Genomic DNA, 23,715 nt, shown 5'->3' with positions numbered 1-23,715 from the left:
CAATAAGGTAAGAACTGACAAAAAAGGTGAGAACTCCCAATAAAAGGTGTGAAATCTCAATAAGGTGAGAACTCTCCATAAGGTGAGAACTCTAAATAAGGGGTGAATTCAAAGAGGTGAGAACTCTCAATAAAGTGAGAACTCTGAATAAGGTGATAACTCAAGAAGGTAGGAACTCTCAATTATGTGAGATCTCTCAATAAAGGTGAGGAATCTCAATCAGGTGAAAACTGTCAAAAAAGGTGAGAACTCTCAATAAAAGGTGTGAAATCTCAATAAGGTGAGAACTCTCAATAAGTTGAGGACTCTCAATAAGGTGAGAACTCATAATAAAAGGTTAGAACTCTCAATAAGGTGAGAACACAAGATGGTGAGAACTCTCAATTATGTGAGATCTCCCAATTAAGGTGAGAACTCTCAATAAGGTGAGAACTCATAATAAAAGGTTAGAAATCTCAATAAGGTGAGAACTCTCAATAAGGTGTGAACTCAACAAGGTCAGAACTCTCAGTAAAGTGAGATCTCTCAATAAGGTGAGGACTCTCAATAAGTTGAGAACTCTCAATAAGGTGATAACTCAAGAAGGTGAGAACTCTTAATTATGTGAGATCTCCCAAGAAAGGTGAGAACTCTCAATAAGGTGAGAACTCTCAAAAAAGGTGAGAACTCTCAATAAAAGGTGTGATTTCTCAATGAGGTGAGAACTCTCAATAAAGTGAGCACTCTCAAGAAAAGGTGCGAACTCTCAATAAGGTCAGAACTCTCAACAAAGTGAGAACTCTCAATATGGTGAGAAAGCTCAATAAGGTGAGGACTCTCAATAAGGTGAGAACTCAATGGGGTGAGAACTCACAGTAAGGTGAGAACTCTCAATAAGGTGAGAATTCTTAATAAAAGGTGAGAACTCTCAATAAGGTGAGAACTCTCAAGAAGTTGAGAACTCATAATAAAAATTTAGAACTCGCAATAAGGTGAGGACTCTCAATAAGGTGAGGACTCTCAATAAGGTGAGAACTCAATGGGGTGAGAACTCACAGTAAGGTGAGAACTCAGAAAGGTGAGAACTCTCAATAAGGTACGAACTCAACAAGGTCATAACTCTCAGTAAAGTGAGAACTCTCAATTAGATGAGGACTCTCAATAAGGTGAGAACTCTGAAAAAAGATGAGTACTCACAATAAAAGGCGTGAACTCTCAATAAGGTGAGGAATCACAGTCAGGTGAGAACTCAATAGGGTGAAAACTCACGTAAGGTGAGAACTCAGTAAGGTGAGAACTCTCAATAAGGTGCGAACTCAACAAGGTCAGAACTCTCAGTAAAGTGAGAACTCTCAATAAGGTGAGGACTCTCAATAAGGTGAGGACTCTCAATAAGGTGAGAATTCTTAATAATAGGTGAGAACTCTCAATACGGTGAGAACTCTGAATAAGTTGAGACCTCTCAAGAAGTTGAGAACTCATAATAAAAATTTAGAACTCACAATAAGGTGAGGACTCTCAATAAGGTGAGGACTCTCAATAAGGTGAGAACTCAATGGGGTGAGAACTCACAGGAAGGTGAGAACTCTGAAAGGTGAGAACTCTCAATAAGGTACGAACTCAACAAGGTCAGAACTCTCAGTAAAGTGAGAACTCTCAATTAGATGAGGACTCTCAATAAGGTGAGAACTCTCAAAAAAGTTGAGAACTCACAATAAAAGGTTAGAACTCTCAATAAGGTGAGAACTCTCAATGAGGTGAGGAATCACAGTCAGGTGAGAACTCAATAGGGTGAAAACTCACGTAAGGTGAGAACTCAGTAAGGTGAGAACTCTCAATAAGGTGCGAACTCAACAAGGTCAGAACTCTCAGTAAAGTGAGAACTCTCAATAAGGTGAGGACTCTCAATAAGGTGAGGACTCTCAATAAGGTGAGAATTCTTAATAAAAGGTGAGAACTCTCAATAAGGTGATAACTCTGAATAAGTTGAGACCTCTCAAGAAGTTGAGAACTCATAATAAAAATTTAGAACTCACAATAAGGTGAGGACTCTCAATAAGGTGAGGACTCTCAATAAGGTGAGAACTCAATGGGGTGAGAACTCACAGGAAGGTGAGAACTCAGAAAGGTGAGAACTCTCAATAAGGTACGAACTCAACAAGGTCAGAACTCTCAGTAAAGTGAGAACTCTCAATTAGATGAGGACTCTCAATAAGGTGAGAACTCTCAAAAAAGTTGAGAACTCACAATAAAAGGTTAGAACTCTCAATAAGGTGAGAACTCATAATAAAAGGTTAGAACTCTCAATAAGGTGAGAACTCTCAATAAGGTGAGGAAACACAGTCAGGTGAGAACTCAATAGGGTGAAAACTCACGTAAGGTGAGAACTCAGTAAGGTGAGAACTCTCAATAAGGTGCGAACTCAACAAGGTCAGAACTCTCAGTAAAGTGAGAACTCTCAATAAGGTGAGGACTCTCAATAAGGTGAGGACTCTCAATAAGGTGAGAATTCTTAATAAAAGGTGAGAACTCACAATAAGGTGAGAACTCTCAATAAGGTACGAACTCAACAAGGTCAGAACTCTCAGTAAAGTGAGAACTCTCAATTAGATGAGGACTCTCAATAAGGTGAGAACTCTCAAAAAAGTTGAGAACTCACAATAAAAGGCGTGAACTCTCAATAAGGTGAGAACTCAAGATGGTGAGAACTCTCAATTATGTGAGATCTCGCAATAAAGGTGAGAACTCTCAATAAGGTGAGAACTCATAATAAAAGGTTAGAACTCTGATTAAAGTGAGAACTCTCAATCAGGTGAGGAATCTCAGTAAGGTGAGAACTCAATAGGGTGAAAACTCACAGTAAGGTGAGAACTCAGTAAGGTGAGGACTCTCAATAAGGTGAGGACTCTCAATAGGGCGAGGACTCTCAATAATTTGAGAACTCACAATAAGGTGATAACTCAAGAAGGTGAGAACTCTCAATTATGCGAGATCTTCCAATAAAGTCGAGAAGTCTCAATAAGGTGAGAACTCTTAAAAAAGGTGAGAACTCTCAATAAAAGGTGTGAAATCACAATAAGGTGAGAACTCTCAATAGGTTGAGGACTCTCAATAAGTTGAGAACTCACAACAAGGTGATACCTCAAGAAGGTGAGAACTCTCAATTATGCGAGATCTCCCAATAAAGGCGAGAACTCACAATAAGGTGAGAACTCAAGAATGTGAGAACTCTCAATTATGCGAGATCTCCCAAGAAAAATCAGAACTCTCAAAAAAAGTGAGAACTCTCAATAAAAGGTTTGATTTCTCAATAAGGTGAGAACTCTCAATCAGGGGTGAATTCAATGAGGTGAGAACTCTCAATATGGTGAGAACTCTCAATAAGGTGAGAACATTAAATAAAAGGTGAGAGCTCAATCAGGTGGGAACTCTCAATAAGGTGAGAATTCAATAAGGCGAGAACTCTCAGTAAAAAGTGAGAACTCAATAAGATGAGATCTCTCAATAAGGTGAGAACGCTCAAGAAAAGGTGAGAACTCTCAATAAGGTGAGAACTCTCAACAAGGTGATAACTCAAGAAGGTGGGAACTCTCAATTATGTGAGATCTCGCAATAAAGGTGAGGACTCTCAATAAGGTGAGAACTGTCAAAAAAGGTGAGAACTCTCAATAAAAGGTGTGAAATCTCAATAGGGGGAGAACTCTCAATAAGGGGTGAATTCAAAGAGGTGAGAACTCTCAATAAGGTGAGAACTCTCAATTAAAGGTGTGAACTCTCAATAAGGTGAGAAGTCTAAATAAGGGGTGAATTCAAAGAGGTGAGAACTCTCAATAAAGTGAGAACTCACAAGAAAAGGTGAGAACTCTCAATAAGTTGAGAACTCTCAATAAGGTGATAACTCAAGAAGGTAGGAACTCTCAATTATGTGAGATCTCTCAATAAAGGTGAGGAATCTCAATCAGGTGAAAACTGTCAAAAAAGGTGAGAACTCTCAATAAAAGGTGTGAAATCTCAATAAGGTGAGAGCTCTCAATAAGTTGAGGACTCTCAATAAGGTGAGAACTCATAATAAAAGGTTAGAACTCTCAATAAGGTGAGAACTCAAGATGGTGAGAACTCTCAATTATGTGAGATCTCCCAATAAAAGTGAGAACTCTCAATATGGTGAGAACTCTCAAAAAAGTTGAGAACTCACAATAAAAGGTGTGAACTCTCAATAAGGTGAGAACTCATAATAAAAGGTTAGAACTCTCAATAAGTTGAGAACTCTCAATAAGGTGATAACTGAAGAAGGTGAGAACTCTTAATTATGTGAGATCTCCCAAGAAAGGTGAGAACTTTCAATATGGTGAGAATTCTCAAAAAAGGTGAGAACTCTCAATAAAAGGTGTGATTTCTCAATAAGGTGAGAACTCTCAATAAGGGGTGAATTCAATGAGGTGAGAACTCTCAATAAAGTGAGCACTCTCAAGAAAAGGTGCGAACTCTCCATAAGTTGAGAACTCTCAAGAAAAGGTAAGAACTCTCAATAAGGTCAGAACTCTCAATAAAGTGAGAACTCTCAATATGGTGAGAACATTAAATAAAAGGTGAGAACTCAATAAGGTGGGATATCTCAATAAGGTGAGAGCTCAACAAGGACAGATCTCTCAATAAAGTGAGAACTCTCAATATGGTGAGGTCACTCAATAAGTTGTGAACTCTCAATAAGATGAGAACTCTCAATAAGGTGAGGACGCTCAATAAGGTGAGAACTCACAATAAAGTTGAGAACTCACAATAAAAGGCGTGAACTCTCAATAAGGTGAGAACTCATAATAAAATGTTAGAACTCTCAATAAGGTGAGAACTCTCAATGAGGTGAGGAATCACAGTCAGGTGAGAACTCAATAGGAGGAAAACTGACAGTAAGGTGAGAACTCAGTCTGGTGAGAACTCTCAATAAGGTGCGAACTCAACAAGGTCAGAACTCTCAGTAAAGTGAGAACTCTCAATAAGGTGAGGACTCTCAATAAGGTGAGAAATCTTAATAAAAGGTGAGAACTCTGAATAAGTTGAGACGTCTCAAGAAGTTGAGAACTCATAATAAAAATTTAGAACTCACAATAAGGTGAGGACTCTCAATAAGGTGAGGGCTCTCAATAAGGTGAGAACTCAATCGGGTGAAAACTCACGTAAGGTGAGAACTCAGAAAGGTGAGAACTCTCAATAAGGTACGACCTCAACAAGGTCAGAACTCTCAGTAAAGTGAGAACTCTCAATAAGGTGAGGACTCACAATAAGGTGAGAACTCAATGGGGTGAGAACTCACAGGAAGGTGAGAACTCAGAAAGGTGAGAACTCTCAATAAGGTACGAACTCAACAAGGTCATAACTCTCAGTAAAGTGAGAACTCTCAATTAGATGAGGACTCTCAATAAGGTGAGAACTCTCAAAAAAGTTGAGAACTCACAATAAAAGATTAGAACTCTCAATAAGGTGAGAACTCATAATAAAAGGTTAGAACTCTCAATAAGGTGAGAACTCTCAATAAGGCGAGGAATCTCAGTAAGGCGAGAACTCAATAGGGTGAAAACTCACAGTAAGATGAGAACTCAGTAAGGTGAGAACTGTCAAAAAGGTGAGAACTCTCAATAAAAGGTGTGAAATCTCAATAAGGTGAGAACTCTCAATAAGGTGAGAACTCATAATAAAAGGTTAGAACTCTGATTAAGGTGAGAACTCTCAATAAGGCGAGGAATCTCAGTAAGGTGAGAACTCATAATAAAAGGTTAGAACTCTCAATAAGGTGAGAACTCAAGATGGTGAGAACTCTCAATTATGCGAGATCTCCCAAGAAAAATCAGAACTCTCAAAAAAAGTGAGAACTCTCAATAAAAGGTTTGATTTCTCAATAAGGTGAGAACTCTCAATCAGGGGTGAATTCAATAAGGTGAGAACTCTCAATATGGTGAGAACTCTCAAGATGGTGAGAACTCTCAATAAGGTGAGAACATTAAATAAAAGGTGAGAGCTCAATAAGGTGAGAACTCTCAGTAAGTTGAGAACTCTCAATAAGGTGATAACTCAAGAAGGTAGGAACTCTCAATTACGTGAGATCTCTCAATAAAGGTGAGGAATCTCAATCAGGTGAAAACTGTCAAAAAAGGTGAGAACTCTCAATAAAAGGAGTGAAATCTCAATAAGGTGAGAACTCTCAATAAGGTGAGAATTCTTAATAAAAGTTGAGAACTCTCAATAAGGTGAGAACTCTCAATAAGTTGAGACCTCTCAAGAAGTTGAGAACTCATAATAAAGATTTAGAACTCACAATGAGGTGAGGACTCTCAATAAGGTGAGGACTCTCAATAAGGTGAGAACTCAATGGGGTGAGAACTCACAGGAAGGTGAGAACTCAGAAAGGTGAGAACTCTCAATAAGGTACGAACTCAACAAGATCAGAACGCTCAGTAAAGTGAGAACTCTCAATTAGATGAGGACTCTCAATAAGGTGAAAACTCTCAAAAAAGTTGAGAACTCACAATAAAAGGTTAGAACTCTGAATAAGGTGAGAACTCATAATAAAAGGTTAGGACTCTGATTAAGGTGAGAACTCTCAATAAGGCGAGGAATCTCAGTAAGGTGAGAACTCAATAGTGTGAAAACTCACAGTAAGGTGAGAACTCAGTAAAGTGAGAACTCTCAATAAAGTGAGGACTCTCAATAAGGTGAGGACTCTCAATAATTTGAGAACTCACAATAAGGTGATAACTCAAGAAGGTAAGAACTTTCAAATATGCGAGATCTCCCAAGAAAAATCAGAACTCTCAAAAAAAGTGAGAACTCTCAATAAAAGGTTTGATTTCTCAATAAGGTGAGAACTCTCAATCAGGGGTGAATTCAATGAGGTGAGAACTCTCAATATGGTGAGAACTCTCAATAAGGTGAGAACATTAAATAAAAGGTGAGAGCTCAATCAGGTGGGAACTCTCAATAAGGTGAGAACTTAATAAGGTGAGAACTCTCAGTAAAAAGTGAGAACTCAATAAGATGAGAACTCTCAATAAGGTGAGAACTCTCAGTAAAAAGTGAGAAATCAATAAGATGAGATCTCTCAATAAGGTGAGAACGCTCAACAAGGTGATAACTCAAGAAGGTGGGAACTCTCAATTATGTGAGATCTCGCAATAAAGGTGAGGACTCTCAATAAGGTGAGAACTGTCAAAAAAGGTGAGAACTCTCAATAAAAGGTGTGAAATCTCAATTAGGTGAGAACTCTCAATAAGGCGAGAACTCTCAATAAAAAGTGTGAACTCTCAATAAGGTGAGAAGTCTAAATAAGGGGTGAATTCAAAGAGGTGAGAACTCTCAATAAAGTGAGAACTCACAAGAAAAGGTGAGAACTCTCAATAAGTTGAGAACTCTCAATAAGGAGATAACTCAAGAAGGTAGGAACTCTCAATTATGTGAGATCTCTCAATGAATGTGAGGAATCTCAATCAGGTGAAAACTGTCAAAAAAGGTGAGAACTCTCAATAAAAGGTGTGAAATCTCAATAAGGTGAGAACTCTCAATAAGTTGAGGACTCTCAATAAGGTGAGAACTCATAATAAAAGGTTAGAACTCTCAATAAGGTGAGAACTCAAGATGGTGAGAACTCTCAATTATGTGAGATCTCCCAATTAAGGTGAGAACTCTCAATAAGGTGAGAACTCTCAAAAAAGTTGAGAACTCACAATAAAAGGCGTGAACTCTCAATAAGGTGAGAACTCATAACAAAAGGTGAGAACTCTCAATAAGGTGAGGAATCACAGTCAGGTGAGAACTCAATAGGGTGAAAACTCACGTAAGGTGAGAACTCAGTAAGGTGAGAACTCTCAATAAGGTGCGAACTCAACAAGGTCAGAACTCTCAGTAAAGTGAGAACTCTCAATAAGGTGAGGACTCTCAATAAGGTGAGAACTCAATGGGGTGAGAACTCACAGGAAGGTGAGAACTCAGAAAGGTGAGAACTCTCAATAAGGTACGAACTCAACAAGGTCAGAACTCTCAGTAAAGTGAGAACTCTCAATTAGATGAGGACTCTCAATAAGGTGAGAACTCTCAAAAAAGTTGAGAACTCACAATAAAAGGTTAGAACTCTGAATAAGGTGAGAACTCATAATAAAAGGTTAGGACTCTGATTAAGGTGAGAACTCTCAATAAGGTGAGGAATCACAGTCAGGTGAGAACTCAATAGGGTGAAAACTCACGTAAGGTGAGAACTCAGTAAGGTGAGAACTCTCAATAAGGTGCGAACTCAACAAGGTCAGAACTCTCAGTAAAGTGAGAACTCTCAATAAGGTGAGGACTCTCAATAAGGTGAGGACTCTCAATAAGGTACGAACTCAACAAGGTCAGAACTCTCAGTAAAGTGAGAACTCTCAATTAGATGAGGACTCTCAATAAGGTGAGAACTCTCAATAAGGTACGAACTCATCAAGGTCAGAACTCTCAGTAAAGTGAGAACTCTCAATTAGATGAGGACTCTCAATAAGGTGAGAACTCTCAAAAAAGTTGAGAACTCACAATAAAAGGTTAGAACTCTGAATAAGGTGAGAACTCATAATGAAAGGTTAGGACTCTGATTAAGGTGAGGACTCTCAATAAGGCGATGAATCTCCGTAAGGTGAGAACTCAATAGTGTGAAAACTCACAGTAAGGTGAGAACTCAGTAAAGTGAGAACTCTCAATAAAGTGAGGACTCTCAATAAGGCGAGGACTCTCAATAATTTGAGAACTCACAATAAGGTGATAACTCAAGAAGGTGAGAACTCTCAATTATGCGAGATCTCCCAAGAAAAATCAGAACTCTCAAAAAAAGTGAGAACTCTCAATAAAAGGTTTGATTTCTCAATAAGTTGAGAACTCTCAATCAGGGGTGAATTCAATGAGGTGAGAACTCTCAATATGGTGAGAACTCTCAATAAGGTGAGAACATTAAAGAAAAGGTGAGAGCTCAATCAGGTGGGAACTCTCAATAAGGTGAGAACTCAATAAGGTGAGAACTCTCAGTAAAAAGCGAGAACTCAATAAGATGAGAACTCTCAATAAGGTGAGAACGCTCAAGAAAAGGTGAGAACTCTCAATAAGGTGAGAACTCTCAACAAGGTGATAACTCAAGAAGGTGGGAACTCTCAATTATGTGAGATCTCGCAATAAAGGTGAGGACTCTCAATAAGGTAAGAACTGTCAAAAAAGGTGAGAACTCTCAATAAAAGGTGTGAAATCTCAATAAGGTGAGAACTCTCAATAAGGCGAGAACTCTCAATAAAAGGTGAGAACTCTCAATAAAGTGAGAACTCACAAGAAAAGGTGAGAACTCTCAGTAAGTTGAGAACTCTCAATAAGGTGATAACTCAAGAAGGTAGGAGCTCTGAATTATGTGAGATCTCTCAATAAAGGTGAGGAATCTCAATCAGGTGAAAACTGTCAAAAAAGGTGAGAACTCTCAATAAAAGGTGTGAAATCTCAATTAGGTGAGAACTCTCAATAAGTTGAGGACTCTCAATAAGGTGAGAACTCATAATAAAAGGTTAGAACTCTCAATAAGGTGAGAACTCAAGATGGTGAGAACTCTCAATTATGTGAGATCTCCCAATTAAAGTGAGAACTCTCAATAAGGTGAGAACTCACAAAAAAGTTGAGAACTCACAATAAAAGGCGTGAACTCTCAATAAGGTGCGAACTCAACAAGGTCAGAACTCTCAGTAAAGTGAGATCTCTCAATAAGGTGATAACTCAAGAAGGTGAGAACTCTTAATTATGTGAGATCTCCCAAGAAAGGTGAGAAATCTCAATAAGGTGAGAACTCTCAAAAAAGGTGAGAACTCTCAATAAAAGGTGTGATTTCTCAATAAGGTGAGAACTCTCAATAAGGGGTGAATTCAATGAGGTGAGAACTCTCAATAAAGTGAGCACTCTCAAGAAAAGGTGAGAACTCTCAATAAGTTGAGAACTCTCAGGAAAAGGTAAGAACTCTCAATAAGGTCAGAACTCTCAATAAAGTGAGAACTCTCAATATGGTGAGGACTCTCAATATGGTGAGAAAGCTCAATAAGGTGAGAACGTTCAATAAGTTGAGAACTTTCAATAAGGTGAGAACATTAAATAAAAGGTGAGAACTCAATAAGGTGGGATATCTCAATAAGGTGAGAGCTCAATAAGGACAGATCTCTCAATAAAGTGAGAACTCTCAATATGGTGAGGTCACTCAATAAGTTGTGAACTCTCAATAAGGTGAGGACTCTCAATAAAGTGAGAACTCTCAATAAGGTGAGAACTCTCAATGAGGTGAGGAATCACAGTCAGGTGAGAACTCAATAGGGTGAAAACTCACGTAAGGTGAGAACACAGTAAGGTGTGAACTCTCAATAAGGTGAGAACTCTCAATAAGGTGAGAACTCATAATAAAAGGTTAGAACTCTGATTAAGGTGAGAACTCTCAATAAGGCGAGGAATCTCAGTAAGGTGAGAACTCAATAGGGTGAAAACTCACAGTAAGGTGAGAACTCAGTAAAGTGAGAACTCTCAATAAAGTGAGGACTCTCAATAAGGTGAGGACTCTCAATAATTTGAGAACTCACAATAAGGTGATAACTCCAGAAGGTGAGAACTCTCAATTATGCGAGATCTCCCAAGAAAAATCAGAACTCTCAAAAAAAGTGAGAACTCTCAATAAAAGGTGTGAAATCTCAATAAGGTGAGAACTCTCAATCAGGGGTGAATTCAGTGAGGTGAGAACTCTCAATATGGTGAGAACTCTCAATAAGGTGAGAACATTAAAGAAAAGGTGAGAGCTCAATCAAGTGGGAACTCTCAATAAGGTGAGAACTCAATAAGATGAGATCTCTCAATAAGGTGAGAACGCTCAATAAAAGGTGAGAACTCTCAATAAGGTGAGAACTCTCAATAAGGTGATAACTCAAGAAGGTGGGAACTCTCAATTATGTGAGATCTCGCAATGAAGGTGAGGACTCTCAATAAGGTGAGAACTCTCAATAAAAGGTGAGAATTCTCAATAAAAGCTGTGAAATCTCAATAAGGTGCGAACTCTCAATAAGGGGTGAATTCAATGAGGTGAGAACTCTCAATAAAAGGTGAGAACGCTCAATAAAAGGTGTGAACTCTCAATAAGGTGAGAAGTCTAAATAAGGGGTGAATTCAAAGAGGTGAGAACTCTCATTAAAGTGAGAACTCACAAGAAAAGGTGAGAACTCTCAGTAAGTTGAGAACTCTCAATAAGGTGATAACTCAAGAAGGTAGGAGCTCTGAATTATGTGAGATCTCTCAATAAAGGTGAAGAATCTCAATCAGGAGAAAACTGTCAAAAAAGGTGAGAACTCTCAATAAGGGGTGAATTCAATGAGGTGAGAACTCTCAATAAAGTGAGCACTCTCAAGAAAAGGTGAGAACTCTCAATAAGTTGAGAACTCTCAGGAAAAGGTAAGAACTCTCAATAAGGTCAGAACTCTCAATAAAGTGAGAACTCTCAATATGGTGAGGACTCTCAATATGGTGAGAAAGCTCAATAAGGTGAGAACGTTCAATAAGTTGAGAACTCTCAATAAGGTGAGAACATTAAATAAAAGGTGAGAACTCAATAAGGTCAGATCTCTCAATAAAGTGAGAACTCTCAATATGGTGAGGTCACTCAATAAGTTGTGAACTCTCAATAAGGTGAGGACTCTCAATAAGGTGAGAACTCTCAATGAGGTGAGGAATCACAGTCAGGTGAGAACTCAATAGGGTGAAAACTCATGTAAGATGAGAACTCAGTAAGGTGAGAACTCTCAATAAGGTACGAACTCAACAAGGTCAGAACTCTCAGTAAAGTGAGAACTCTCAATTAGATGAGGACTCTCAATAAGGTGAGAACTCTCAAAAAAGTTGAGAACTCACAATAAAAGGTTAGAACTCTCAATAAGGTGAGAACTCATAATAAAAGGTTAGAACTCTCAATAAGGTGAGAACTCATAATAAAAGGTTAGGACTCTGATTAAGGTGAGAACTCTCAATAAGGCGAGGAATCTCAGTAAGGTGAGAACTCAATAGTGTGAAAACTCACAGTAAGGTGAGAACTCAGTAAAGTGAGAACTCTCAATAAAGTGAGGACTCTCAATAAGGTGAGGACTCTCAATAATTTGAGAACTCACAATAAGGTGATAACTCAAGAAGGTGAGAACTTTCAATTATGCGAGATCTCCCAAGAAAAATCAGAACTCTCAAAAAAAGTGAGAACTCTCAATAAAAGGTGTGAAATCTCAATAAGGTGAGAACTCTCAATCAGGGGTGAATTCAATGAGTTGAGAACTCTCAATATGGTGAGAACTCTCAATAAGGTGAGAACATTAAATAAAAGGTGAGAGCTCAATCAAGTGGGAACTCTCAATAAGGTGAGAACTCAATAAGATGAGATCTCTCAATAAGGTGAGAACGCTCAATAAAAGGTGAGAACTCTCAATAAGGTGAGAACTCTCAATAAGGTGAGAACTCAAGAAGGTGGGAACTCTCAATTATGTGAGATCTCGCAATAAAGGTGAGGACTCTCAATAAGGTGAGAACTCTCAATAAAAGGTGAGAATTCTCAATAAAAGGTGTGAAATCTCAATAAGGTGAGAACTCTCAATAAGGGGTGAATTCAATGAGGTGAGAACTCTCAATAAAAGGTGAGAACTCTCAATAAAAGGTGTGAACTCTCAATAAGGTGAGAAGTCTAAATAAGGGGTGAATTCAAGGAGGTGAGAACTCTCATTAAAGTGAGAACTCACAAGAAAAGGTGAGAACTCTCAGTAAGTTGAGAACTCTCAATAAGGTGATAACTCAAGAAGGTAGGAGCTCTGAATTATGTGAGATCTCTCAATAAAGGTGAAGAATCTCAATCAGGAGAAAACTGTCAAAAAAGGTGAGAACTCTCAATAAGGGGTGAATTCAATGAGGTGAGAACTCTCAATAAAGTGAGCACTCTCAAGAAAAGGTGAGAACTCTCAATAAGTTGAGAACTCTCAGGAAAAGGTAAGAACTCTCAATAAGGTCAGAACTCTCAATAAAGTGAGAACTCTCAATATGGTGAGGACTCTCAATATGGTGAGAAAGCTCAATAAGGTGAGAACGTTCAATAAGTTGAGAACTCTCAATAAGGTGAGAACATTAAATAAAAGGTGAGAACTCAATAAGGTCAGATCTCTCAATAAAGTGAGAACTCTCAATATGGTGAGGTCACTCAATAAGTTGTGAACTCTCAATAAGGTGAGGACTCTCAATAAGGTGAGAACTCTCAATGAGGTGAGGAATCACAGTCAGGTGAGAACTCAATAGGGTGAAAACTCATGTAAGATGAGAACTCAGTAAGGTGAGAACTCTCAATAAGGTGCGAACTCAACAAGGTCAGAACTCTCAGTAAAGTGAGAACTCTCAATAAGGTGAGGACTCTCAATAAGGTGAGGACTCTCAATAAGTTGAGACCTCTCAAGAAGTTGAGAACTCATAATAAAAATTTAGAACTCACAATAAGTTGAGGACTCTCAATAAGGTGAGGAGTCTCAATAAGGTGAGAACTCAATGGGGTGAGAACTGACAGGAAGGTGAGAACAAAGAAAGGTGAGAACTCTCAATAATGTATGAACTCAACAAGGTCAGAACTCTCAGTAAAGTGAGAACTCTCAATTAGATGAGGACTCTCAATAAGGTGAGAACTCTCAAAAAAGTTGAGAACTCACAATAAAAGGTTAGAACTCTCAATAAGGTGAGAACTCATAATAAACGGTTAGAACTCTCAATAAGGTGAGAACTCATAATAAAAGGTTAGGACTCTGATTAAGGTGAGAACTCTCAATAAGGCGAGGAATCTCAGTAAGGTGAGAACTCAATAGTGTGAAAACTCACAGTAAGGTGAGAACTCAGTAAAGTGAGAACTCTCAATAAAGTGAGGACTCTCAATAAGGTGAGGACTCTCAATAATTTGAGAACTCACAATAAGGTGATAACTCAAGAAGGTGAGAACTTTCAATTATGCGAGATCTCCCAAGAAAAATCAGAACTCTCAAAAAAAGTGAGAACTCTCAATAAAAGGTTTGATTTCTCAATAAGGTGAGAACTCTCAATCAGGGGTGATTTCAATGAGGTGAGAACTCTCAATATGGTGAGAACTCTCAATAAGGTGAGAACATTAAATAAAAGGTGAGAGCTCAATCAGGTGGGAACTCTCAATAAGGTGAGAACTCAATAAGGTGAGAACTCTCAGTAAAAAGTGAGAACTCAATAAGATGAGAACTCTCAATAAGGTGAGAACTCTCAGTAAGAAGTGAGAAATCAATAAGATGAGATCTCTCAATAAGGTGAGAACGCTCAACAAGGTGATAACTCAAGAAGGTGGGAACTCTCAATTATGTGAGATCTCGCAATAAAGGTGAGGACTCTCAATAAGGTGAGAACTGTCAAAAAAGGTGAGAACTCTCAATAAAAGGTGTGAAATCTCAATTAGGTGAGAACTCAATAAGGCGAGAACTCTCAATAAAAGGTGTGAACTCTCAATAAGGTGAGAAGTCTAAATAAGGGTTGAATTCAAAGAGGTGAGAACTCTCAATAAAGTGAGAACTCACAAGAAAAGGTGAGAACTCTCAATAAGTTGAGAACTCTCAATAAGGTGATAACTCAAGAAGGTAGGAACTCTCAATTATGTGAGATCTCTCAATGAATGTGAGGAATCTCAATCAGGTGAAAACTGTCAAAAAAGGTGAGAACTCTCAATAAAAGGTGTGAAATCTCAATAAGGTGAGAACTCTCAATAAGTTGAGGACTCTCAATAAGGTGAGAACTCATAATAAAAGGTTAGAACTCTCAATAAGGTGAGAACTCAAGATGGTGAGAACTCTCAATTATGTGAGATCTCCCAATTAAGGTGAGAACTCTCAATAAGGTGAGAACTCTCAAAAAAGTTGAGAACTCACAATAAAAGGCTTGAACTCTCAATAAGGTGAGAACTCATAACAAAAGGTGAGAACTCTCAATAAGGTGAGGAATCACAGTCAGGTGAGAACTCAATAGGGTGAAAACTCACGTAAGGTGAGAACTCAGTAAGGTGCGAACTCAACAAGGTCAGAACTCTCAGTAAAGTGAGAACTCTCAATAAGGTGAGGACTCTCAATAAGGTGAGAACTCAATGGGGTGAGAACTCACAGGAAGCTGAGAACTCAGAAAGGTGAGAACTCTCAATAAGGTACGAACTCAACAAGGTCAGAACTCTCAGTAAAGTGAGAACTCTCAATTAGATGAGGACTCTCAATAAGGTGAGAACTCTCAAAAAAGTTGAGAACTCACAATAAAAGGTTAGAACTCTGAATAAGGTGAGAACTCATAATAAAAGGTTAGGACTCTGATTAAGGTGAGGACTCTCAATAAGGTGAGGAATCACAGTCAGGTGAGAACTCAATAGGGTGAAAACTCACGTAAGGTGAGAACTCAGTAAGGTGAGAACTCTCAATAAGGTGCGAACTCAACAAGGTCAGAACTCTCAGTAAAGTGAGAACTCTCAATAAGGTGAGGACTCTCAATAAGGTGAGGACTCTCAATAAGGTACGAACTCAACAAGGTCAGAACTCTCAGTAAAGTGAGAACTCTCAATTAGATGAGGACTCTCAATAAGGTGAGAACTCTCAATAAGGTACGAACTCATCAAGGTCAGAACTCTCAGTAAAGTGAGAACTCTCAATTAGATGAGGACTCTCAATAAGGTGAGAACTCTCAAAAAAGTTGAGAACTCACAATAAAAGGTTAGAACTCAGAATAAGGTGAGAACTCATAATAAAAGGTTAGGACTCTGATTAAGGTGAGGACTCTCAATAAGGCGATGAATCTCCGTAAGGTGAGAACTCAATAGTGTGAAAACTCACAGTAAGGTGAGAACTCAGTAAAGTGAGAACTCTCAATAAAGTGAGGACTCTCAATAAGGTGAGGACTCTCAATAATTTGAGAACTCACAATAAGGTGATACCTCAAGAAGGTGAGAACTCTCAATTATGCGAGATCTCCCAAGAAAAATCAGAACTCTCAAAAAAAGTGAGAACTCTCAATAAAAGGTTTGATTTCTCAATAAGGTGAGAACTCTCAGTCAGGGGTGAATTCAATGAGGTGAGAACTCTCAATATGGTGATAACTCTCAATAAGGTGAGAACATTAAAGAAAAGGTGAGAGCTCAATCAGGTGGGAACTCTCAATAAGGTGAGAACTCAATAAGGTGAGAACTCTCAGTAAAAAGCGAGAACTCAATAAGATGAGAACTCTCAATAAGGTGAGAACGCTCAAGAAAAGGTGAGAACTCTCAATAAGGTGAGAACTCTCAACAAGGTGATAACTCAAGAAGGTGGGAACTCTCAATTATGTGAGATCTCGCAATAAAGGTGAGGACTCTCAATAAGGTGAGAACTGTCAAAAAAGGTGAGAACTCTCAATAAAAGGTGTGAAATCTCAATAAGGTGAGAACTCTCAATAAGGCGAGAACTCTCAATAAAAGGTGTGAACTCTCAATAAGGTGAGAAGTCTAAATAAGGGGTGAATTCAAAGAGGTGAGAACTCTCAATAAAGTGAGAACTCACAAGAAAAGGTGAGAACTCTCAGTAAGTTGAGAACTCTCAATAAGGTGATAACTCAAGAAGGTAGGAGCTCTGAATTATGTGAGATCTCTCAATAAAGGTGAGGAATCTCAATCAGGTGAAAACTGTCAAAAAAGGTGAGAACTCTCAATAAAAGGTGTGAAATCTCAATAAGGTGAGAATTCTCAATAAGTTGAGGACTCTCAATAAGGTGAGAACTCATAATAAAAGGTTAGAACTCTCAATAAGGTGAGAACTCAAGATGGTGAGAACTCTCAATTATGTGAGATCTCCCAATTAAAGTGAGAACTCTCAATAAGGTGAGAACTCACAAAAAAGTTGAGAACTCACAATAAAAGGCGTGAACTCTCAATAAGGTGCGAACTCAACAAGGTCAGAACTCTCAGTAAAGTGAGATCTCTCAATAAGGTGATAACTCAAGAAGGTGAGAACTCTTAATTATGTGAGATCTCCCAAGAAAGGTGAGAACTCTCAATAAGGTGAGAACTCTCAAAAAAGGTGAGAACTCTCAATAAAAGGTGTGATTTCTCAATAAGGTGAGAACTCTCAATAAGGGGTGAATTCAATGAGGTGAGAACTCTCAATAAAGTGAGCACTCTCAAGAAAAGGTGAGAACTCTCAATAAGTTGAGAACTCTCAGGAAAAGGTAAGAACTCTCAATAAGGTCAGAACTCTCAATAAAGTGAGAACTCTCAATATGGTGAGAAAGCTCAATAAGGTGAGAACGTTCAATAAGTTGAGAACTCTCAATAAGGTGAGAACATTAAATAAAAGGTGAGAACTCAATAAGGTGGGATATCTCAATAAGGTGAGAGCTCAATAAGGACAGATCTCTCAATAAGTTGTGAACTCTCAATAAGGTGAGGACTCTCAATAAAGTGAGAACTCTCAATAAGGTGAGGACTCTCAATAAAGTGAGAACTCTCAATTAGGTGAGAACTCTCAATGAGGTGAGGAATCACAGTCAGGTGAGAACTCAATAGGGTGAAAACTCACGTAAGGTGAGAACTCAGTAAGGTGTGAACTCTCAATAAGGTGAGAACTCTCAATAAGGTGAGAACTCATAATAAAAGGTTAGGACTCTGATTAAGGTGAGAACTCTCAATAAGGCGAGGAATCTCAGTAAGGTGAGAACTCAATAGGGTGAAAACTCACAGTAAGGTGAGAACTCAGTAAAGTGAGAACTCTCAATAAAGTGAGGACTCTCAATAAGGTGAGGACTCTCAATAATTTGAGAACTCACAACAAGGTGATAACTCCAGAAGGTGAGAACTCTCAATTATGCGAGATCTCCCAAGAAAAATCAGAACTCTCAAAAAAAGTGAGAACTCTCAATAAAAGGTGTGAAATCTCAATAAGGTGAGAACTCTCAATCAGGGGTGAATTCAATGAGGTGAGATCTCTCAATATGGTGAGAACTCTCAATAAGGTGAGAACATTAAATAAAAGGTGAGAGCTCAATCAAGTGGGAACTCTCAATAAGGTGAGAACTCAATAAGATGAGATCTCTCAATAAGGTGAGAACGCTCAATAAAAGGTGAGAACTCTCAATAAGGTGAGAACTCTCAATAAGGTGATAACTCAAGAAGGTGGGAACTCTCAATTATGTGAGATCTCGCAATGAAGGTGAGGACTCTCAATAAGGTGAGAACTCTCAATAAAAGGTGAGAATTCTCAATAAAAGGTGTGAAATCTCAATAAGGTGCGAACTCTCAATAAGGGGTGAATTCAATGAGGTGAGAACTCTCAATAAAAGGTGAGAACTCTCAATAAAAGGTGTGAACTCTCAATAAGGTGAGAAGTCTAAATAAGGGGTGAATTCAAAGAGGTGAGAACTCTCATTAAAGTGAGAACTCACAAGAAAAGGTGAGAACTCTCAGTAAGTTGAGAACTCTCAATAAGGTGATAACTCAAGAAGGTAGGAGCTCTGAATTATGTGAGATCTCTCAATAAAGGTGAAGAATCTCAATCAGGAGAAAACTCATAACAAAAGGTGAGAACTCTCAATAAGGTGAGGAATCACAGTCAGGTGAGAACTCAATGGGGTGAAAACTCACGTAAGGTGAGAACTCAGTAAGGTGAGAACTCTCAATAAGGTGCGAACTCAACAAGGTCAGAACTCTCAGTAAAGTGAGAACTCTCAATAAGTTGAGGACTCTCAATAAGGTGAGAACTCATAATAAAAGGTTAGAACTCTCAATAAGGTGAGAACTCAAGATGGTGAGAACTCTCAATTATGTGAGATCTCCCAATTAAGGTGAGAACTCTCAATAAGGTGAGAACTCTCAAAAAAGTTGAGAACTCACAATAAAAGGCTTGAACTCTCAATAAGGTGAGAACTCATAACAAAAGGTGAGAACTCTCAATAAGGTGAGGAATCACAGTCAGGTGAGAACTCAATAGGGTGAAAACTCACGTAAGGTGAGAACTCAGTAAGGTGAGAACTCTCAATAAGGTGCGAACTCAACAAGGTCAGAACTCTCAGTAAAGTGAGAACTCTCAATAAGGTGAGGACTCTCAATAAGGTGAGGACTCTTAATAAGGTGAGAACTCAATGGGGTGAGAACTCACAGGAAGGTGAGAACTCAGAAAGGTGGGAACTCTCAATAAGGTGAGAACTCAACAAGGTCAGAACTCTCAGTAAAGTGAGAACTCTCAATTAGATGAGGACTCTCAATAAGGTGAGAACTCTCAAAAAAGTTGAGAACTCACAATAAAAGGTTAGAACTCTCAATAAGGTGAGAACTCTCAATAAGGTGAGGAATCACAGTCAGGTGAGAACTCAATAGGGTGAAAACTCACGTAAGGTGAGAACTCAGTAAGGTGAGAACTCTCAATAAGGTGCGAACTCAACAAGGTCAGAACTCTCAGTAAAGTGAGAACTCTCAATAAGGTGAGGACTCTCAATAAGGTGAGGACTCTCAATACGGTGAGAATTCTTAATAAAAGGTGAGAACTCTCAATAAGGTGAGAACTCTCAATAAGGTACGAACTCAACAAGGTCAGAACTCTCAGTAAAGTGAGAACTCGCAATTAGATGAGGACTCTCAATAAGGTGAGAACTCTCAAAAAAGTTGAGAACTCACAATAAAAGGCGTGAACTCTCAATAAGGTGAGAACTCAAGATGGTGAGAACTCTCAATTATGTGAGATCTCGCAATAAAGGTGATAACTCTCAATAAGGTGAGTACTCATAATAAAAGGTTAGAACTCTGATTAAGGTGAGAACTCTCAATCAGGCGAGGAATCTCAGTAAGGTGAGAACTCAATAGGGTGAAAACTCACAGTAAGGTGAGAACTCAGTAAGGTGAGAACTTCAATAAGGTGAGGACTCTCAATAGGGCGAGGTCTCTCAATAATTTGAGAACTCACAATAAGGTGATATCTCAAGAAGGTGAGAACTCTCAATTATGCGAGATCTCCCAATAAAGGCGAGAAGTCTCAATGAGGTGAGAACTCTTAAAAAAGGTGAGAACTCTCAATAAAAGGTGTGAAATCACAATAAGGTGAGAACTCTCAATAAGTTGAGGACTCTCAATAAGGTGAGAACTCATAATAAAAGGTTAGAACTCTCAATAAGGTGAGAACTCAAGATGGTGAGAACTCTCAATTATGTGAGATCTCCCAATTAAGGTGAGAACTCTCAATAAGGTGAGAACTCTCAAAAAAGTTGAGAACTCACAATAAAAGGCGTGAACTCTCAATAAGGTGAGAACTCATAATAAAAGGTTAGAACTCTCAATAAGGTGAGAACTCTCAATGAGGTGAGGAATCACAGTCAGGTGAGAACCCAATAGGGTGAAAACTCACGTAAGGTGAGACCTCAGTCAGGTGAGAACTCTCAATAAGGTGCGAACTCAACAAGGTCAGAACTCTGAGTGAAGTGAGAACTCTCAATAAGGTGAGGACTCTCAATAAGGTGCGAACTCAACAAGGTCAGAACTCTCGGTAAAGTGAGATCTCTCAATAAGGTGAGGACTCTCAATAAGTTGAGAACTCTCAATAAGGTGATAACTCAAGAAGGTGAGAACTCTTAATTATGTGAGATCTCCCAAAAAGGTGAGAACTCTCAATATGCTGAGAACTCTCAAAAAAGGTGAGAACTCTCAATAAAAGGTTTGATTTCTCAATAAGGTGAGAACTCTCAATCAGGGGTGAATTCAATGAGGTGAGAACTCTCAATAAAGTGAGCACTCTCAAGAAAAGGTGCGAACTCTCCATAAGTTGAGAACTCTCAAGAAAAGGTAAGAACTCTCAATAAGGTCAGAACTCTCAATAAAGTGAGAACTCTCAATATGGTGAGGACTCTCAATATGGTGATAACTCTCAATAAGGTGGGAACATTAAATAAAAGGTGAGAACTCAATAAGGTGGGATATCTCAATAAGGTGAGAGCTCAATAAGGACAGATCTCTCAATAAAGTGAGAACTCTCAATATGGTGAGGTCACTCAATACGTTGTGAACTCTCAATAAGATGAGAACTCTCAATAAGGTGAGAACTCTCAATAAGGTGAGGAATCACAGTCAGGTGAGAACTCAATAGGGTGAAAACTCACGTAAGGTGAGAACTCAGTCAGGTGAGAACTCTCAATAAGGTGCGAACTCAACAAGGTCAGAACTCTCAGTAAAGTGAGAACTCTCAATAAGTTGAGGACTCTCAATAAGGTGAGAACTCAATGGGGTGAAAACTCACGTAAGGTGAGAACTCAGTAAGGTGTGAACTCTCAATAAGGTGAGAACTCTCAATAAGGTGAGAACTCATAATAAAAGGTTAGGACTCTGATTAAGGTGAGAACTCTCAATAAGGCGAGGAATCTCAGTAAGGTGAGAACTCAATAGGGTGAAAACTCACAGTAAGGTGAGAACTCAGTAAAGTGAGAACTCTCAATAAAGTGAGGACTCTCAATAAGGTGAGGACTCTCAATAATTTGAGAACTCACAACAAGGTGATAACTCCAGAAGGTGAGAACTCTCAATTATGCGAGATCTCCCAAGAAAAATCAGAACTCTCAAAAAAAGTGAGAACTCTCAATAAAAGGTGTGAAATCTCAATAAGGTGAGAACTCTCAATCAGGGGTGAATTCAATGAGGTGAGATCTCTCAATATGGTGAGAACTCTCAATAAGGTGAGAACATTAAATAAAAGGTGAGAGCTCAATCAAGTGGGAACTCTCAATAAGGTGAGAACTCAATAAGATGAGATCTCTCAATAAGGTGAGAACGCTCAATAAAAGGTGAGAACTCTCAATAAGGTGAGAACTCTCAATAAGGTGATAACTCAAGAAGGTGGGAACTCTCAATTATGTGAGATCTCGCAATGAAGGTGAGGACTCTCAATAAGGTGAGAACTCTCAATAAAAGGTGAGAATTCTCAATAAAAGGTGTGAAATCTCAATAAGGTGCGAACTCTCAATAAGGGGTGAATTCAATGAGGTGAGAACTCTCAATAAAAGGTGAGAACTCTCAATAAAAGGTGTGAACTCTCAATAAGGTGAGAAGTCTAAATAAGGGGTGAATTCAAAGAGGTGAGAACTCTCATTAAAGTGAGAACTCACAAGAAAAGGTGAGAACTCTCAGTAAGTTGAGAACTCTCAATAAGGTGATAACTCAAGAAGGTAGGAGCTCTGAATTATGTGAGATCTCTCAATAAAGGTGAAGAATCTCAATCAGGAGAAAACTCATAACAAAAGGTGAGAACTCTCAATAAGGTGAGGAATCACAGTCAGGTGAGAACTCAATGGGGTGAAAACTCACGTAAGGTGAGAACTCAGTAAGGTGAGAACTCTCAATAAGGTGCGAACTCAACAAGGTCAGAACTCTCAGTAAAGTGAGAACTCTCAATAAGTTGAGGACTCTCAATAAGGTGAGAACTCATAATAAAAGGTTAGAACTCTCAATAAGGTGAGAACTCAAGATGGTGAGAACTCTCAATTATGTGAGATCTCCCAATTAAGGTGAGAACTCTCAATAAGGTGAGAACTCTCAAAAAAGTTGAGAACTCACAATAAAAGGCTTGAACTCTCAATAAGGTGAGAACTCATAACAAAAGGTGAGAACTCTCAATAAGGTGAGGAATCACAGTCAGGTGAGAACTCAATAGGGTGAAAACTCACGTAAGGTGAGAACTCAGTAAGGTGAGAACTCTCAATAAGGTGCGAACTCAACAAGGTCAGAACTCTCAGTAAAGTGAGAACTCTCAATAAGGTGAGGACTCTCAATAAGGTGAGGACTCTTAATAAGGTGAGAACTCAATGGGGTGAGAACTCACAGGAAGGTGAGAACTCAGAAAGGTGGGAACTCTCAATAAGGTGAGAACTCAACAAGGTCAGAACTCTCAGTAAAGTGAGAACTCTCAATTAGATGAGGACTCTCAATAAGGTGAGAACTCTCAAAAAAGTTGAGAACTCACAATAAAAGGTTAGAACTCTCAATAAGGTGAGAACTCTCAATAAGGTGAGGAATCACAGTCAGGTGAGAACTCAATAGGGTGAAAACTCACGTAAGGTGAGAACTCAGTAAGGTGAGAACTCTCAATAAGGTGCGAACTCAACAAGGTCAGAACTCTCAGTAAAGTGAGAACTCTCAATAAGGTGAGGACTCTCAATAAGGTGAGGACTCTCAATACGGTGAGAATTCTTAATAAAAGGTGAGAACTCTCAATAAGGTGAGAACTCTCAATAAGGTACGAACTCAACAAGGTCAGAACTCTCAGTAAAGTGAGAACTCGCAATTAGATGAGGACTCTCAATAAGGTGAGAACTCTCAAAAAAGTTGAGAACTCACAATAAAAGGCGTGAACTCTCAATAAGGTGAGAACTCAAGATGGTGAGAACTCTCAATTATGTGAGATCTCGCAATAAAGGTGATAACTCTCAATAAGGTGAGTACTCATAATAAAAGGTTAGAACTCTGATTAAGGTGAGAACTCTCAATCAGGCGAGGAATCTCAGTAAGGTGAGAACTCAATAGGGTGAAAACTCACAGTAAGGTGAGAACTCAGTAAGGTGAGAACTTCAATAAGGTGAGGACTCTCAATAGGGCGAGGTCTCTCAATAATTTGAGAACTCACAATAAGGTGATATCTCAAGAAGGTGAGAACTCTCAAT

The sequence above is a fragment of the Hemiscyllium ocellatum genome, chromosome 45, assembly GCF_020745735.1.
Source record: "Hemiscyllium ocellatum isolate sHemOce1 chromosome 45, sHemOce1.pat.X.cur, whole genome shotgun sequence".
Lineage (NCBI taxonomy): Eukaryota > Metazoa > Chordata > Chondrichthyes > Orectolobiformes > Hemiscylliidae > Hemiscyllium > Hemiscyllium ocellatum.
Note: the sequence above shows the minus strand (reverse complement) of the source record.